Genomic DNA, 11,479 nt, shown 5'->3' with positions numbered 1-11,479 from the left:
GTTTTTCCTGCTTGAGTATGTATATTCAATTTCCCAAATGATCTTTGTTTTTTTTTTCTCAAATGATCTTTGAACCAGCCTTGCTATACCAAAGGTTTCTTCATTATAAATTAAGTACATTTTAAACACACATTCATTCTTTCTTTTTCTAAGTTTTTATTTTAATTCCAGTTAAGAGATAGTGTAATATTAGTTTCAGGTGTACAACACAGTGATTCAACACTTCCATACATCACTCGGTGCTCATCATGATAAGTGTCCTCCTTCACCCGCATCACCTGTTTCACCCATTCCCCCGCCCCACCCCCCTCTGGTGACCTTCAGTTTGTTCTCAGTTTGTTCAGTACTTAAGAGTCTGTTTCAGGGCGCCTGCGTGGCTCAGTGGTTGAGTGTCTGCCTTTGACTCCGGTCATGATCCCGGGATCCTGGGATTGAGCCCCACATCAGGCTCCTGCTCAGCAGGGAGTCTGCTTCTTGCTCTTCCTCTGCCCCTCCCCCTGCTTGCACTCTCTCGTTCACTGTCTCTAAAATAAATAAATAAAATCTTAAAAAAAAAAGAGTCTGCTTCTTGGTTCGTCTCTCTTTTTCTCTTTTTTCCCTTTGCTCATTCGTTTTGTTTCTTAAATTCCCCATATACACATGTTCATTCTATTTTTAGGAATATGCAGGGGTAGGATGAACTGGGATCTAGCTGTTCCTTTAAAAGAATTTTCGCCCACTCTGTTTTTTGGCTTGGCTCTGGCATCCCACCTTCAGAGGCCTTTCTTCTAGTTCCTAAGCTTTTCTGCAGGTTCTGTGACATGCAGCAGTGTACTTTTTATTGTTTTCCCGCCTTGCAGGCACTTAGCTTTTTCTGCTTCATTAGATCATGTGCCATTTGGCCCTCCACCTTATAGTTTTCAAAATTTTGTTGCCATGTCAACTATACTTCAATAATAAAAATGTTTTAAAAAAAATCAACTATACTTCAACAATACATTTTTTTTTACTTCAACAATACATTTAAAACATTTTTTGTTGTCATATCTTCTGTTGTCATCTCTAGGGCTTTCTGTTTCCTTTTGAGTTTGTGCCTTAAAAAATTTCCTTTTGAGGGTTCCTGGTTGGCTCAGTTGGTTAAGCATCTGACTCTTGATCTCAGGGTCACGAGTTTAAGCCCTGAGTTGGGCTCCACACAGGGCGTGGAGTCTACTTAAAAAAAGTTTCCTTTCAGTCTTTCTAGTGAGATTTCAAGAGGGACCCAAGATATATGTATGAATGAGGTCAATCTGCCTTGTTTAACTAAATGCATATGATTCTAAAATATACCCTCAAATATGGCAGTGATTTCTTTTTCTATCAAGTGAAGAAACTTATGAAAGTTTTTTTTTAAAAAGATTTATTTATTTATTTATTCAGAGAGAGAGAGAGAGGCAGAGTGAGAAGCAGGCTCCACGCAGGAAGCCCATCGTGGGACCTGATCCCGGGTCTCCAGGATCACGCCCTGGGCTGCAGGCGGTGCTAAACCGCTGCACCACTGGGGCTGCCCCAAACTTATGAAAGGTTAAGAGAGAGTGAAAGTCTCAGTGATTGAGGCTGATTTTTAAAAGTCCAATATTTTAGGGGCTCTTGGGTGGCTCAATCAGTTGAGCCTCTGACTCTTGGTTGCAGCTCAGGTCATGATCTTAGGGTCGTGGGATCAGGCCCTGCGTTGGGCTCCATGCTTGGTGTGGAGTCCGCTTGGGATTCTCTCTCTCCCTCCCCCTCTGGTCCTCCCCTCAATCATGCTTGCTCTCTCTCAAATAAATAAATAAATAAAATTAAAAAATACAAGTCCAATATTTTATGCTGAACCTTAGAAATCCCAGTATTTTGGATCTCAAGTGATAACTTCAGACTACCCAGCATATTAAACGCATCAATGAATTGCACCTTGGAAAGCAGCAAGCACTGAATATGCAGAAATGACCTTTACTGGCTTTATGAGTGTCATGTTTATATGGGCATCTTTTTCTTGAAATTTAATGCACTCTAGTATGGAAGAGCTGTCTTACATACTGTCTATTATGTTTCCCAGCATACTGAAAACACATGTACTGGGTGGTGGCAGTTTAGGCAGATTACTTCCATCCTGAATCAAGAAGCATATTGCCGACCTCCAGCTGTCCTGGGTGAAAAAGGAGCATGAAAAAACTGTCATGCTAGTCACATACTATAGTTCGCATCTATTGTCATCCCCCTCCTCATCCTCCATTCAACCTTTGCCTGGTATAATATCCTGATTTTCTTTTGAAAGACCAGATTTTCTTGCATCTCAGACTCTGTCCTTGGGTGATAGGAGAAGGAGAAGTCGTTGTTGTTCATCCCCAGTTCCAGAAACGGATGGTAACTCAAGTGTGGCCAGTCAAAGCATTTCACTCCTTTGGCCAAAGACCCTGATGTATGAGTGGGTGTGTGACCCGGTTAGACTTAGCCAATGAGATTCAACCAGACGTTAGTAGGGGCTATTGGAAGAGTGTCCAGCTGAACTTCAACCTGAGATCATGTGCAATGGGAGCAGCTGGGAGACACTGCGGATCCTGAAAATGAAGCTAAGAGCAGAAGGCCGAGAGGAGGAATGGAGGCAAAACAGCTTGTGATGGATGGTATTGCCTGAATTAAGTTGTGTGAGCCAAATAAATGCTCTACATCTTGAGGCAGTTACAACTATTTTTCTGTCACCTTCCACTAGTCTGACTCGCCTAGCAAAGCCCTCATTGCTGTTTGGCTAGCTGGTGCTACCCCAGCACAGGTTTCCACAATGATTTTTACTTCCACAAAAAATTGCCTTTGTAATGTGGGTATTCAGAGATCAACAACAACAGCAAAAACCACTGAGCACTTCTCACTCATACATGCTCATTATATATACCAAGAGCAAATTTACTGAGGCTGTAATGTGAAATGTCTGCTCACATAAACACCATAATAAGTGCTTGTTCATACAGAATGCCGTGGATATGAGGGGCTGCACACCACCATCGTTTCATCAGAGAATTTTGCCAACAGGCCATTCCATTTTCCTTCCCAGCATAACATTTCCATTAACTTTGTGAGTGGTTTTACAAACTTCTTGGCAGTGGTACAACTTGAACCTTTAGCATCCTGGAAAGCACAATTTTTAGCTTATTCTGGAAAATCTCAGTTGGTTTACCAGAGAGGTCATTGTGCTTTGTTTATGAAAAGTATTCAAGGCTTTGGTGGCTTCCTGCCACTATTTGACAGTTTCATAGCAGGCAAAAAGCACAGGGATCTAGAGATAAAATCTAATTTTCATATAATGATTGTATTTTCTTATTCCTATTCTTTTCTGTCTGCCCATCACACTTACAGATTCTCCTGCCCTAGCAATACAGAGTCAGCTCTATTCATACTGACTTTCTAGGCACTGTTTGCAATTATGAAGTTATTCTGCACTGTGGTATTTAGGTAATTTTTTCTTAACTGGTTTCATGCTTCAATGGACTACTGATTCATTTTTACAAATTGGGAATATGATGAAGCACTGTGGTTACAACAAAAATGCAAATTGGATGAATTTAAGTAATAATATGCAAATGTCATAAAAATACATTAGTTGAGATCAAATGCAGCCTGGCAAATGAATGTTAGCTGGTTGATTTAGTGTTTTTGGTGAATGCACAAACTTTAAGATTGTAACGATGCTGGAAGTTTCTGTGAAAATCATAATTTTTTTCTTTTTTAGAAAAGATTTTATTTATTTATTTGAGAGACAGAGAGTGAGCAAGTGAGTGAGCGAGCGAGAGACAGTGATAGCTTGAGCAGGGGAGAGGGAGAAGCAGACTCCTTGCTGAGCAGGAAGCCCGATGCTATGTGGGGCTTGATTCCAGGACCCTGAGATTGTGACATGAGTAAATGGCAGATGCTTAACTGATTGAGCCACTCAGGTGACCCCATAATTTATCTTAAATTCAAATTTACTAAATGTAAGTGGACAAAATTGTTTTATTTTTTTTCCCCTGAGACTCCTGAACTGTGTGCGAACCCCTTTTATGGATTCCAGGCATCATCAATGATCTGAGTACCACACTTAGCCAATAATCCTCAGAGAATACTTGCTGGAGGATGACCAAAGTGGTGATTGGAACAGGAAAGCCTCAATAGTAGGAGGGAGAACCACTGGCATCAACAGTACAATTTGCCAGAATATCAGCAGTGCACAGGTTGGAATTTTCAAGATCTACTCTCTTAGCCACTTTAAAGCACACAATACATTATTGTTAACCACAGTCACCATACTGTACCTCATATCCCTAGAATTTATTCATTTTATAACTGAAAGTTTGTACCCTTTGACCAACATCTCCCCCATGTCTCCCTCTCTTCAGCCCCTGGCAATTACCATTCTTGTCTGTTTCTGTAAGTTTTAATGTTTTTAGATTTCACATACAAGTGAGATCATACAGTATTTGTCTTCCACTGTCTGACTTATTTTATGGATGACCTACCTATGCTGTAGTATATGTCAGGATTTCTTTTCTTTTCCTTTTTTTTAAAATTTTTTATTTATGTATGATAGTCACAGAGAGAGAGAGAGAGAGGCAGGGACACAGGCAGAGGGAGAAGCAGGCTCCATGCACCGGGAGCCCGACGTGGGATTCGATCCCGGGTCTCCAGGATCGTGCCCTGGGCCAAAGGCAGGTGCTAAACTGCTGCGCCACCCAGGGATCCCAGGATTTCTTTTCTTTTTATGGCTGAATAGTATTCCATTGTTATATATATAAATAATATATATTTATATATATAAACCACTGGGGTGGCTCAGCGGTTTAGCGCCGCCTTCAGCCCGGGGTGTGATCCTGCAGACCCGGATGAATCCCACGTCGGGCCCCTTGCATGGAGCCTGCTTCTCCCTCTGCCTCTGCCTATATCTCTGCCTCTCTTTCTGTGTGTCTCTCATGAATAAATAAATAAATAAAATCTTTAAAAAATATATATACCCACTATGTCACGTGGGACATGCCTGAGTTATTAAACTGTACCCACTCCCCTAGGTGAGAAAGAGAAATTTCTTTCCAGAAGCTTAGGAAAAGGCTGGAGACCTGCCCTCTCCAACTGGACACCCAGACGGAGCTGCCTCGTGTGGTTCTACTCTCCAGAGCCACGGACATCTGTTGGGGACTCTGATCTCCATAAGAGAGAGGCAGGGAGAGGTAAGACTTAGAAAGGGCACCATTGGAGAAGGCTCAACGCCACCACCCTCACTGCCAAGTCTTTCCATTTGCTTTTAACTGACATAGTCCAAGGTAATCATGGAATTTGCATGATGTAATCAAGTGCAAAAGAGCAGCAGCTCCCAGTGTGAAGTGTTGCCTGTTTGAGTCAGTGTGGACTGGTATGGGGTGGGGGCTAAATTCCAAGCATGATTTAGGCAAAGGAGAGGAACGAGATTGTTAACTTATCCTCTACACATTGTTCTTCATTTGCTCCTACAGTCAGTATACGAGGAGCAAATAATGAGGTGGTAGTGCCATGCTATTACTTATAAACATTTTTTTTATTGAGCCATATTTCACATACCATAAAATTCACCCCTTTAAAGTGTATTATTCAGCAGATTTTAGCATATTCACTAGGTTGTGCAGACATCACTACTAATTCCAGAACATTTTCCTCACTCCAAAAAGAAACCTGTACTCACTCACAGCCCCTTCCTATTTCCTGGCAACTTCACTCCACCCAGCCCCAGGCAACCACTCTGTCTCTATTTGTGCATTCTGGACATTTCATATAAATAGAGTCATAGAATACGTGGCCTTTGCCTGGTTTCTTTCACTTAGCATCATGTTTTCCAGGTTCATCCATGTGATTGCATGTGTCAGTACTTCATTTTTTTTTATTATTAAAGAATATTTCATTATGTGCCTATACTACATTTTATTTTTCCATGCATCAGTGGGTTGTTTCCACTTTATGGATATTATGAATCATGCTGCTTCATGCAACCTTTGTGCATAAGTTTTACAGGAACATATATTTTTGTTTCTCTTGGGTATGATACCTAGGAGTGGCATTGCTAGGTCCTATGATAATTCTTTTTTTTTAAGATTTTATTCATTTATTTGAGAGAGAGAGAGAGAGAGAGTGTGTCGTGTGCATGAGCAGGAGAGGGGCTGAAGAGAGCGACAGGCAGACTCCCCGCTGAGCATGGAGCCAAAGACACTCCGCTCATCCCAGGATCCTGAGACCATGACCTGAGTTGAAGTCAGACACTTTTTATAAAAAAAAATTATTTTTATTTATTTATTCATGACACACACACAGAGAGAGAGAGAGAGAGAGAGAGAGGCAGAGGGAGAAGCAGGCTCCATGCAGGGAGCCTGATGCAGGACTCGATCCCGGGTCTCCAGGATCAGGCCCTGGATTGAAGGCAGTGCTAAACCGCTGAGCCACCCGGGCTGCCCCTGAAGTCAGACACTTAACTGACTGAGCCACCCGTCCTGTGATAATTCTCTGGTTAATTTTTTGAGGAGCTCAGACTTAATTTCAAAGTGGCTGCTCCATTTTACAATCTCAAGAGCAGTGTTTGAGAATGGGTTCTGGTTTCTGCATCTTCTCTAACATTTGTTACTGTCTGTCTTTTTGATGCTAGCCATCCTAGTGGGCCATGCTATGTATTAGATACGCTCTCATACACTTGGCTCAATATATATTTTAAGCCAGTTGTTAAGAACCATCCCTGAGGATGTAACAGGCTTGTGAAAGTTCTCTAATAGTGCTTTCCTAGGGGATCAGAAGACTGTTGAGGCTTTGGTAGGTGGGATCTGGCTCCTGAAAGAATAGTTCTGTGTTTTTAAAAAATATTCGTTGGATTAAATGAAACAGCTGGCTTAGGTCAAAACTGAGAATGAATTTCATGAACTCAAAAACGTTTCCAATTTTTCTGTTGCACAAGGCCACGGATTAAAGCCTCATTGTGCATTAAGGCCCTTTTCTATCAATGCAAGTACAGTACTCTGGTTCCAACATGGAAATCATTACAGAGGTGATAAGCTCTTTTTCTTAATCCACTGTTGTTGTTTTCATAGTTACTGAGTTGGCATGAGTAGTAATATGGAAACCCTTTGCAAATATGTATTGCCCCAAGAGATTCCGAAGCTAAAAAAAAAATCCAGCTTATTAGTGGGTGCTCCTGTTCCTGGCTCCTCTTTGAGTTAAGGGGTGGAGTCTTGTGAAGATAATATACCACCTGCAAAATAAACATCCTCTTCAAAATGAACATAACCTTCTTTGTTCCAGGGCAGAAAGAAGGCAGGCATTATAGGCCAGACATGTTGAACTTCCTCATGCAGTAACCACTCTAAAATAAGAAAAAAATCTGAGGAGTTGCCAGACATTTCACTATTTTCAAAGAGAAAAGCATGATGTAATATTGTCATTTTGTTTAATACTTCTGTTTAATATTAAGATTCTAAACCACTTAGATACAGGAGTCCAGGTGAGAGCTTACATATTGGGATGAAAGATGGGACTGCTAAAAGGTACTAAAAGGACTGACATACTTTCATTTTATTTTATTTATTTTTTAAAAAGTTTTATTTTTATATCTTCAATTTTTTTTATTAAAAATTTGTTTTTTTAGTGATCTCCACACCCAATGTGGGGCTCGAACTCATGACCCCGAGATCAACAGTCACATGCTCTACCAACAGAACCAGCCAGGTGCCTCAGGTTGACATACTTTTAAAATATTTTATTTTGGAAAATTTCAAACATAAAATATTAGAGGAATTGATATCATCCCCCTCCCCCATATCCATTGCTCAGCTTAAATACCTGTCAACATGGTCCAATTCTTTTTTTTTAAAGACTTATTTATTTATTTATTTATTTGAGAGACTGTGAGAGTGAGAGAGCGCAAACAGGGTGAGTGGCATAGGGAGAGGGAAAGGGAGAAGCAGGCTCCCCGATGAGCAGGAAGCCTGATGTGGGGCTGGATCCCAGGACTCTGAGATCATGACCTGAGCCGAAGGCAGTGCCCCACCAATTCTTGTTTAAACTAACCCCTCTGAAAAAGAAAAAGAAAAAAAAAAAAACTAACCCCTCCATACTTTTTTCTTTTGTGTCTGAGGATTTTAGTGCAGATTCGGATTTCACCTGTAGATAATACAGAATGCATTCATAAATGTTAGGCTTTTTTTTTCTCATAACCACTATGCCATTACATTGTTATCACACTTAAAAAATAAGCAATGGCTTTTAACATCATCAAATAGTTCATATTCAAATTTCCCTTTTGGTTAAAAGACTTTTTTTATTAAACATTTTATTATTATTTTTTAGATTTCAAGTTTTATTTAAATTCTAGTTAGTTGGGCAGCCTTGGTGGCGCAGCGGTTTAGCGCCGCCTGCAGCCTGGGGTGTAATCCTGGAGACCTTGGATCGAGTCCCACGTCAGGCTCTCTGCGTGGAGCCTGCTTCTCCCTCTGCCTGTGTCTCTGCCTCTCTCTCTTTGTGTCTCTAAGAATAAATAAATAAATAACCTTTAAAAAAATAAATTCTAGTTAGTTAATATATATAGTAAAATTGGTTTCTGGTGTAGAATTTAGTGATTCATCACTTACGTATAACACTCAGTGCTCATCCCAACAAGTGCCCTCCTTAGTACCCACCACCCACTTAGCCCATCCCCCACCTATCTTCCTCCTTCAACTGTCAATTTGTTTTCTTTTCTTTTTAAATTTAAATTCATTTGCCAACATATTGTATAATACCCAGTGCTCATCTCGTGTGCCCTCCTTTTTTTTTTTTTTCGTGTGCCCTCCTTAATGCCTGTCACCCAGTTACCCCATCCCTCTATCCACCTCCCTTCTGCAATCCTTTGTTTCCCAGAGTTAGGAGACTCTCATGGTTTGTCATCCTCTCTAATTTTTCCTCACTCAGTTTCCCTCCTTTCCCTTATGGTCCCTTTCACTACTTATATTCCACATATAAGTGAAACCACATGATAATTGTCTTTTTCTGATTGATTTATTTCACTCAGCATAATACCCTCCAGTTCCATCTATGCTGATGTAAAGGGTAAGTATTCATTCTTTCTGATGGCTGAGTGATATTCCATCTATATATATACCACATCTTCTTTACCTATTTATCTGAAAGACTTTGTTTTAAATTTTTTTAAAAAGATTTATTTATTTATTTATTTATTTATTTATGATAGACATAGAGGGAGAGAGAGAGGCAGAGACACAGGCAGAGGGAGAAGCAGGCTCCATGCCGGGAGCTGGATGTGGGACTTGATCCCAGGACTCCAGGATCGCGCCCTGGGCTAAAGGCAGGCGCTAAACCGCCGAGCCACCCAGGGATCCCCTAAAATTTTTTTATTATGGGAAATTTTAGACATATACAAACATAAAGAGAATAATAAATGACCTCCATGTACCTACCACCCACTTTCAACAATTATCAACTCTAACTCATTGTTTCATAATCCCACATACTTCCCCCCCACAGTTTTTTCTTCAAATATTTTCTTTCTTTTATTAAGTGATAACATTGATTTAACATAAAATTGATCGTTTCAACCATTTAAAAATTTTTTTATTTATTTGACAGAGAGACAGCACCAGCAGGTGGAGCAGGAGAGGGAAAGGGAGAAGCAGGCTCTCCCCTGAGCAGGGAGCCAGCCCAGGGGGCTCCATCCCAGGACCCTGGGATCATGGAAGGCAGACGCCTAACCAACTGAGCCACCCAGGTGCCCCCACTTCCACCATTTTGAACTATACAGTTAAGTGGCATGCAGTAATTAATGATCTTGTGTAATCGTCACCACTATCTAATCCCCCCACAAAGGAAACCCTGTACCCATTAAGCAGTCACTCCTCATTCCCCTATCTCCCCAGTCCTGGTTAACACTAATCTCCTTGCAGTCTCTAAGGATATGTTTATCGTGGATATTTCATATAAATGGACGCCCCTTATAATTTTGAAGTGAATCTGAAACGCCATATAATTTCATCCATAAATAGTTTAGTGTGTATCTTTAGAAGATAAGGACTCCTTTTTTTTTTTTTATTTTTTTTTTTTCCTTTTTTAAAATATAATCACAAGGGACGCCTGGGTGGCTCAGCGGTTGAGCGTCTGTCTTTGGCTCAAGGCATGATCCCCAGATCTGGAATCGAGTCCCGCATCGGGCTCCTTGCGTGGAGCCTGCTTCTCCCTCTGCCTGTGTCTCTGCTTCTCTTTGTGTCTTTCATGAATAAATAAATACAATCTTTAAAAAACAAAATCACAAGGTTATTATATAATCTGAAAAAATTATACAGTAATTACTTACTCTTACAAAATATCCAGCCCGTGGTTAAATTTCCATTTGCGTTATGAGTGTTATGTATTTGTTTTAGTTTGTTTGAATCAGGATCTGTATATGTATCTCAAATCTCTTTTCATGTAGAGATTCCTCCTCCATCTTCTCCCCATTCTGGCAATTTGTTTGCTGAAGAAACTGAACTGCCTTGTAGAGAATCCTGTTGTCTGGCTCTGGCTGCTTGCTTCTCTATGGTGGTGTCTAACATGTTCCTCTGGTTTCTGAGTTTCCTCCATGTTGGTAGTTCTGTCTAGAGCAGCACTGTTTAATACAGTAGGTACTGGCCATGTGCGGTTATTGAGACCTTGAGATGTGACCAGTGACCAAAACTCTCTGCTTGACCAAACTTGGGTCAGACTCCTCTGAGTCCTCTTTCTGACTGGGTTCCAGCTTTGGGCTTTGTCCTTGGCTTGCTTAATCCAATTTAGCAAGAATCTTGTTGGGTGAGTTTCATAAAAATCTCCCACCCACTCTTGATATCTGATCAAATTCCTCATCCGCTACCCTCAAAATCTAATCACGCTGGCCCACCTTAAGCAAGTATCCTGTTGAGTCCGTCTTATGAGAATCGCCCTAGCCTTGATATTTCCTGTTTGTAATTTCCCATCCACTGATTCCTACTTTGCTCCTTGGCTTTCAATCTCTATTTGTCTTTCTTGCATTTGGAGCTGAGTCCAATCTCTCTCCCCTACTGCAAAATCCCATTGTGGTAGCCCCTCTGGAGTAAGGGGCCTTACCATTTTTACAAGTGCCTGAGTAATTATTTTCTTGAACACTAGTCCAAACTGGGATGTGTGGTAAGTGTAAATTACATGCCAGATTTCAAAGACTTAGTACAAAAAAGAAATGTAAACTCTCTCTTTAATAATTTTTATATTAATTTCATGTTGACATGATAATATATTGGCTATATTGGGTTAAATAAATATGTTAGTAAACTTAATTTCACTTATTTCTTTTTAGTTGCTTTTAATGTGGCAATTGGAAGATCTGAAATACATAGTGGCTTGCATTATATTTCTATTGGACAGTGCTGAATTAGAGACTTGATGAAATTCAGTTTTGCTTTTTTGGCAAATTTATGTCTTAGGTGGTATTGCATATGTTTAGCCAGAAGCACATAATGGCGGA

This window comes from Canis aureus, chromosome X (genome assembly GCF_053574225.1).
Source record: "Canis aureus isolate CA01 chromosome X, VMU_Caureus_v.1.0, whole genome shotgun sequence".
In the NCBI taxonomy this organism is placed as follows: domain Eukaryota; kingdom Metazoa; phylum Chordata; class Mammalia; order Carnivora; family Canidae; genus Canis; species Canis aureus.
Note: the sequence above shows the minus strand (reverse complement) of the source record.